The 7,500-nt window shown below is 35.1% G+C and overlaps 1 long non-coding RNA gene across 1 annotated transcript in view; it reads right to left on the bottom strand.

The window, feature by feature from the left end:
- Positions 1-2,178: 2,178 nt before the first annotated feature.
- LOC118767996 overlaps positions 2,179-7,500 on the bottom strand; it is a 20,264-nt gene continuing 14,942 nt past the window's right edge. The window contains exon 3 of the long non-coding RNA XR_005003917.1: positions 2,179-2,190. This is a non-coding gene — a long non-coding RNA (uncharacterized LOC118767996). The remainder of the gene's footprint in view (positions 2,191-7,500) is intronic.

The raw sequence follows: 7,500 nt of genomic DNA, 5'->3' as shown, positions 1-7,500 counted from the left end.
ATATATATATATATATATATATCTTATTATAAATCTTATTATAAAAGGCAGATTTTATCTGCCTCCCTTTGGGAGTTATACAAATCTACAATATAGGATTTCTTCAATTACAATTTACCTAGCATTTTTAAGAGTACAATGCATCGCGTCATGCCAGGTCCAGTTTTAAAAATTTAAACTCCAATTAAGCAAAATTTACAGAAAACTCACATTCTGGTGTGTGTGTCAAATGCTTTTCTTAGTCTGGTTTACACCACACGCAAACGCACACACACAGTGGGCAACGAATAAAATGAAAGTAAATAGCGACAGAGGTGATTTGAGGAAGACTAAAGTGAAAGTATTCTGTCTATGACGCTGATAGATACATGAGTAAAATGTATGGAAGCTAAGAGCTAAGAGTGAGTGAAAATGTTCTTGGAAGAGAGTAATTAGTAATAAAGTAAACATACACTCATACATACATACATACATACATACATACATACAACATACATACATACATACATACATACACACACACACACCATACACACACATATACATACACACACATACATACATACATACATACATATACATACATACATACATATACATACATACACACACACACACATACACACAACACACAGTATTGAAGCTTGAGAACAATCAGATACATTTGCAACACATCTGTTGAAAATATTATTGTTCACACACATACATATACATATATACATACAGACAGACAGACAGATAGACACACACACACACACATGATCCAGCATGGCCACAACCTCAAGGCTGAAACATATAAAAGAATAACAGAATATAAATGTGTGCAAAGTACAAGAAATATTAATGCAGTATATGGGGATTGGACAATAAGCGTAAGGCAGTGTCAATGGTGGTTCCAGAAATCCCGAGCCATAAACAGAAGACGAGCCTCATCCTGAAAGATCTGTAAAACTCGACAAGGACATCCTGAAAACCCTGGTGGAACAAAATATCATCGTAACTGTTGAGGAACTAGCAGAGAAGCTTGGATTTGGTCATTCAACCATTCATTGACACCTGTGTGCTATCGGAAAAGTCAGCAAATTGGGTCAATGGGTTCCTCACGAACTTTCCGAGTCTAATTGCATGCAGAGAGTGAATGTATGCTTTTCTTTGCTGTCATATCTCACCACTACTGCGCTATGTATATCTATATATATAAAACTGTAGTTGTGTGAGTGTCTGTCCCCTTCGATTTAGATTCCTAACTACTCTCACATTTTGCGGTACAGTTTAACCAAATTCGGGTAGCTTATAGTCGTGATTCATATCGAGCCCGTCTGAATATTAGCGCGCGTCTACGATGAGTCTACGATTTAAAAAATAATTTAACATAATTTTTTATTCCATTTTAATGCATAATTTTTCGTGTGTCGATGGCGGCGGAGTTGGCGTCCACGCTCACACCTGCACCTGTGGGGAAGGGAGTGTAAGGAAATCAACGTCGTAATGCGTTGTCAAGGAGACCAGTGTTCTTTTAGAACAACGACTTCATGGCTTGAAGACACCAAAACAGAAATGGCTAAGAAAGCGTCTACATGAGTCAACGATTTTAAAAAAAATTTACCATCATATTTTTTCCATTTTTAATGCATTTTTTGCTATTTTTTGGCTATAACTCTCTAAAAATGCTTATATAGTTATTTCCCTTACAAACCCGAGCAATGCCGGGCGATACTGCTAGTCTTATTATAAAAGGCAGATTTTATCTGCCTCCCTTTGTAAGTTATAGAAATCTACAATATAGGATTTCTTCAATTACAATTTACCTAGCATTTTTAAGAGTAGAATGCATCGGGTCATGCCAGGTCCAGTTTTTAAAATTTAAACTCCAATTAAGCCAAAATTTACAGAAAACTCACATTCTGTGTGTGTATGTCAAATGCTTTTCTTAGTCTGGTTTACAGCACACGCAAACGCACACATACAGTGTGCAACGAATAAAGTGAAACTAGATGTAATATTCAAAAAGAAAGCAGCAAACAGAAACAAATAAATACTAATGATTTACTCCTCACACAATTTCTTCAATTAGACTTTACCTATGATTTTTCAAAGAACTTCCATTGGGTCATGCCATACAAAATTTCTTTCAATTTCACCCCCAATTAAGACAAAATTCGAGAGAAAACTCAATATTTTAACATTTCACTTTGAAGCCTTTACTCTGCCTATTACTCCCACTTCCTCTTTAGACACATAGACACGCTAATATATACGACAGTGTCAATTGTTGACAGACATTGTAAGCTAACGTGTGTGTGTGTGTGTGTGTGCGTTGTGTGGAGGGTGGTGTGTGTGTGTGGTGTGTGACAGGGACGACCCATTCAGACTGGTCATCTTTTTGCTAGAAGATCACCTATGCTACACCACTGGTTTTCAGTTCATATTAATCAAATTAATATTCACAAGAAGAAGGACTATTCATTATAATACATCAGTTCCATCGGACAACTGCACAAACATTTGCCATTTTACACATGTATGTAAACAAATTCCTTTCTTTTAGATTTCAATTCATTTACTTTTTCAATTCATACAAAGTTATTTAGGACGAATATAACATCTAAAGTTATCTCTAAGAAGCAGAAAGATCGCCCAAAAGTGTATATAGATATTTAAATGTATTTATATATTCATCTATACACACATGTATGTATATATATATATACATACATAAGACAGTAAGGTGTGATTTGAGGGAGATTTGGCTGCTATTTCTACCATGTCTAGCTGCCATGTAGGGGTCTCCCTCATAGGCTCATACATACATATATACATAGATAAGACAGTAAGGTGTGATTTGGGGGAAATTTGGCTGCTATTTCTACCAGGTCTAGCTACCATGTAGATGTCCCCCTCATTGGCTCATATATATATACATACATAAGACAGTAAGGTGTGATTTGAGGGAGATTTGGCTGCTGTTTCTACCAGGTCTGTTAGGCCTTCTCATGTAAACTCAAGCTTTCTCATGCCTTGAACATAAGACCAAAGCAGAGAATGTATTCTTTTATTCTTCTGCTTTTTCCAGCCATTGGTCTGTGGCCATGCTGGGGCAATGCCTTGAAGAATTGTAGTTTAATGAATCAACTCCAGTTTTTTTTTGTAAGCATTGTACTTATTCTATCTGTTTCCTTTGTCAAACACTAGGTGACAGGGATGTAAACAAACCAACATTCATTGTCAAGCAGTGGTGGAGGACAATCACAAGCACAGACACGCACACACACACACATACATGCATACACATATACACACATACATACATACATACATATATATATGTGTGTATATATATATTGCAGCGTGGAAGGTGTTTGTAAGCCATTTAAGAAACACACAAAAACCGTTAGATTCACTTCAACATTTAAATTTAATTGCCAAAATATTTCCTCGCTTTGAGACCGCGACCTGTTCACTGACAAAAATATCGTGCTAACAGGTCGCGGTCTCAAAGCGACGAAAATATTTGACAAATTAAATTTAAATGTTGAAGTGAATCTAACGGTTTTTGTGTGTTTCTTAAATGGCTTATAAACACCTTCAACGCTGCAACTGTTTTCGTTCCAGCACACGATCTCAGATCAAGTCACTTGCTATGCAAGTACATCTCTGTAACTATATATATATTATATATATATATAATATATATATATATATATATATATATATGTATATGGTAAAAAAACAGTAAGATAACAAAAGTAAGAAAGAGACCTCAATATTATGTAAAAGAGGAAATCTTTATATATAAAAGTGAGGTTGTGGGTCTGTCTCCTACGATTTAGATTCCTAACTACTCCCACATTTTGCGGTGCAGTATCTTATAGTCGTGATTCATATCGAGACCGTCTGGGTATTAGCGCGCGTCTACGATGAGTCTACGATTTAAAAAAAATTTACCATCAATTTTTCCCATTTTTAATCCATTTTTGACATATAAGGGAAGTAACTCTCTAAAATTTATTATTAAATCTCAGAACGTAAAAAGCTACAGTAACACCCCTCCCCTTTTGGTTAGCCATATTGAGATGGCTATTATACTTTACATCTCTAAAAATGCTTATATAATTATTTCCCTTACAAACCCGAGCAACGCCGGGCGATACTGCTAGTATATATATATATAGCAATAATAAATCTCTGAACGAGGACAACGTAATGTATACTAGCCATCTCAATATGGCTAACCACTAAGGGTGGGTGGGACTACAAGCTTTAGTAAACCCCACCCTTAGTGGTTAGTCATATCGAGATGGCTAGTATACTTTACGTATATATATATATATATAGGAGTGGCTGTGTGGTAAGTAGCTCGCTTACCAACCACATGGTTCCGGGTTCAGTCCCACTGCGTGGCATCTTGGGCAAGTGTCTTCTGCTATAGCCCCGGGCCGACCAATGCCTTGTGAGTGGATTTGGTAGACAGAAACTGAAAGAAGCCTGTCGTATATATGTATATATATAAGTGTGTGTGTATATGTTTGTGTGTCTGTGTTTGTCCCCCTAGCATTGCTTGACAACCGATGCTGGTGTGTTTACGTCCCCGTCACTTAGCGGTTCGGCAAAAGAGACCGATAGAATAAGTACTGGGCTTACAAAAGAATAAGTCCCGGGGTCGATTTGTTCGACTAAAGGCGGTGCTCCAGCATGGCCGCAGTCAAATGACTGAAACAAGTAAAAGAGAGTAAAAGAGTAAATATATACACACACACATACATTCATATATGCATATTGATCATAAGTGTGTATGTGTGTATGTATATATATATAATATACATAAGTGTGTATGTTTATATGTATATAAGTGTGTATGTACACACATTCTAATAGACGAACGGCTATATCTATGTGCATATGTACAGGTGTATACGTAGGTGTTATGCGGTATTGAGTTCTTTTGATACGTTCCATTTAAAATCGTCCACCACCTTCTCTCCTTCCTCTCCTCACAAAAAGAGAGCAATTTACTTAAGAGCGATAACATTAAAAAAATGAAAGAACAAACTAAATTACCAATACTGTGTTTTGTAGCGATGGTTTACTGACTATACACACACCACACACATATACGCATATATATATATATATATGTATATGCACATATGTATGTGCATATATATAAATATATATAAAGTCATTTACACGCCTCTCTCTCTCAGTCTCTCTCTCTATATATATATACATATATATAGACACATAAATGTGTGCATATATATATATATATTATATATATATATATACATATATATATATGTATGCACATATGTATGTGCATATATATATATATATAGACACATATAAACGTGTGCATATATATATATATATATATATATATATATATATACGCACACATATATGCATATATACATACATGCATACATACATACATACATACACACATATATATATATATATATATAAACCCATTTATATACCCATATTCACATATATATATATATATATATAGACACATATAAATGTGTGCATATATATGTATATTTATATACATACATACAGATAGATGGATAAACAGACAGTAAAGTATATATATATATATATATACACATATATATACGCACACACAACACACACACACGATACAGAGATAGATAGATATTCATACAAACACACACGTGTGAATATATGCATGATGGTGGTAGTGGTGGTGGTGGTGGTGGTGGTGGTGGAGTAGAGGAGAGAGAGAGAGAGAGAGAGAGAGAGAGAGAGAGAGAGAGAGAGAGGCGGTGGTTGTACTTTTAAACAGGTCAATCGGTTTCACATTTGATGTCTGATATTACATCAGGTTGTAGAAGGGAGACAAGGAAGAGAAGGGAGAGGAGACAGGAGACGAGAGGAGGAGGAAGAGGGGAAGAGAGGAAGAGGTGGAAAAAAAAAAAGTAAAATTGGTGGCAGGAGGAGACTAAAGGCAGAATAGGGAATAAATGACAGAGGCGGGGGGGGGCTGTATAAGAAGGCAGGTGGAGGAGGAAAGGGGAGTCAGAAGGTATAGAGAAGGATGAGGACAAAATGTGAAGAATAATAGAAAGGATGGTGGTGGTGGTGAGAGTTATAAGAACAGGTATTGTCGGGTGGGGGTAGAATAGAGGGAAGAGCGTGGGGAAGGAAGGCAGAAGGATAGAAAGAGGTGAGAGAAGCGAATGGTATATATACATATATATATATATATACTGGAGTAAACACATAAATGTGAAACAAGGTGGAAAAAAAGAGTACTCAAATACCAGTGGTAGAGTATATATATATATATATATATATATAGGTATATCTATGCATATGTATATATGTGCGTTTATATACATATATATATATATATATATTGTGTGTGTGTATATATATATATATATATATGAGTAAAAATTTCTAAAATCTTTATTACCGTGATATTATCAATTATATATAGAGATATAGTTGGAATTTATCAAAAAACAAAAAACAAAAACAAAAATGAACAAAACAAAAGACGAAGACATGTGTAGACAACAGATGTATTAGTTTAATGCTCAGGAAGTGAGAAAGTCTTTTACGTTTCGAGCCTATGCTCTTCAACAGAAAGGGACACAGAAATAAACAGAGACAGAAAATTTTAAAAAAAAGGTTTAGTGATGCCCCAACCTGGCCACAGTCTAATGACTGGAACAAGTAAAAGATACACACACACACACATGCACACACACACACATGCACACACACATACATACAGGTGAGTACATAAGTGCAAAACAGGGTGGCAAATATAGTATTCAAATACCAAAGGTAGGGTAATTTGTCTTTATTAAACCTGCAAAATTCTTTTCTACCCTAGGCACAAGACCCGACATTTTGGATAAAAAGGGGTCAATTAAGCCTGCAAAGTTACCTCAAAAACTGTTGCTCAGATTGTATGTGTCCGTCCGTTCGTCAGACAGTTTTGATGAAAACTCTCAGTTACAGCTTTGAGATAATTTTGCAGCTTTAGTAAAAGTATTTATATATATTTTTCTACAGAATTAGGATAAAATCATTATTTAATGATTTATCAGTGGCCAGCAGAGTAAAAATGCCATAATGGTTAATCTTTATATATAAAAGAGAGGTTGTGTGTCTGTCTCCTACGATTTAGATTCCTAACTACTCCCACATTTTGCGATGCAGTTTAACCAAACCCGGGTATCTTATAGTTGTGATTCATATCGAGCCCTTCTAGGTATTAGTGTGCGTCTACGATGAGTCTACGATTTAAAAAAAAATTTACCATAATTTTTTTCCGTTTTAATGCATTTTTTCGCTATTATATAAGGGAAGTAACTCTCTAAAAATGTCTACGATGAGTCAACGATTTAAAAAAAAATTTACCATCATTTTTTTTCCATTTTTAATGCATTTTTTCGCTATTATATAAGGGAAAGTAACTCTCTAAAAATGTCTACGATGAGTCAACGATTTAAAAAAAAAATT

This window comes from Octopus sinensis, linkage group LG26, assembly GCF_006345805.1.
Source record: "Octopus sinensis linkage group LG26, ASM634580v1, whole genome shotgun sequence".
NCBI classification, from domain to species: Eukaryota; Metazoa; Mollusca; class Cephalopoda; order Octopoda; family Octopodidae; genus Octopus; species Octopus sinensis.
The sequence above is the reverse complement of the archived record's forward strand: the minus strand, read 5'-3'. Positions and strand labels throughout refer to the sequence as shown.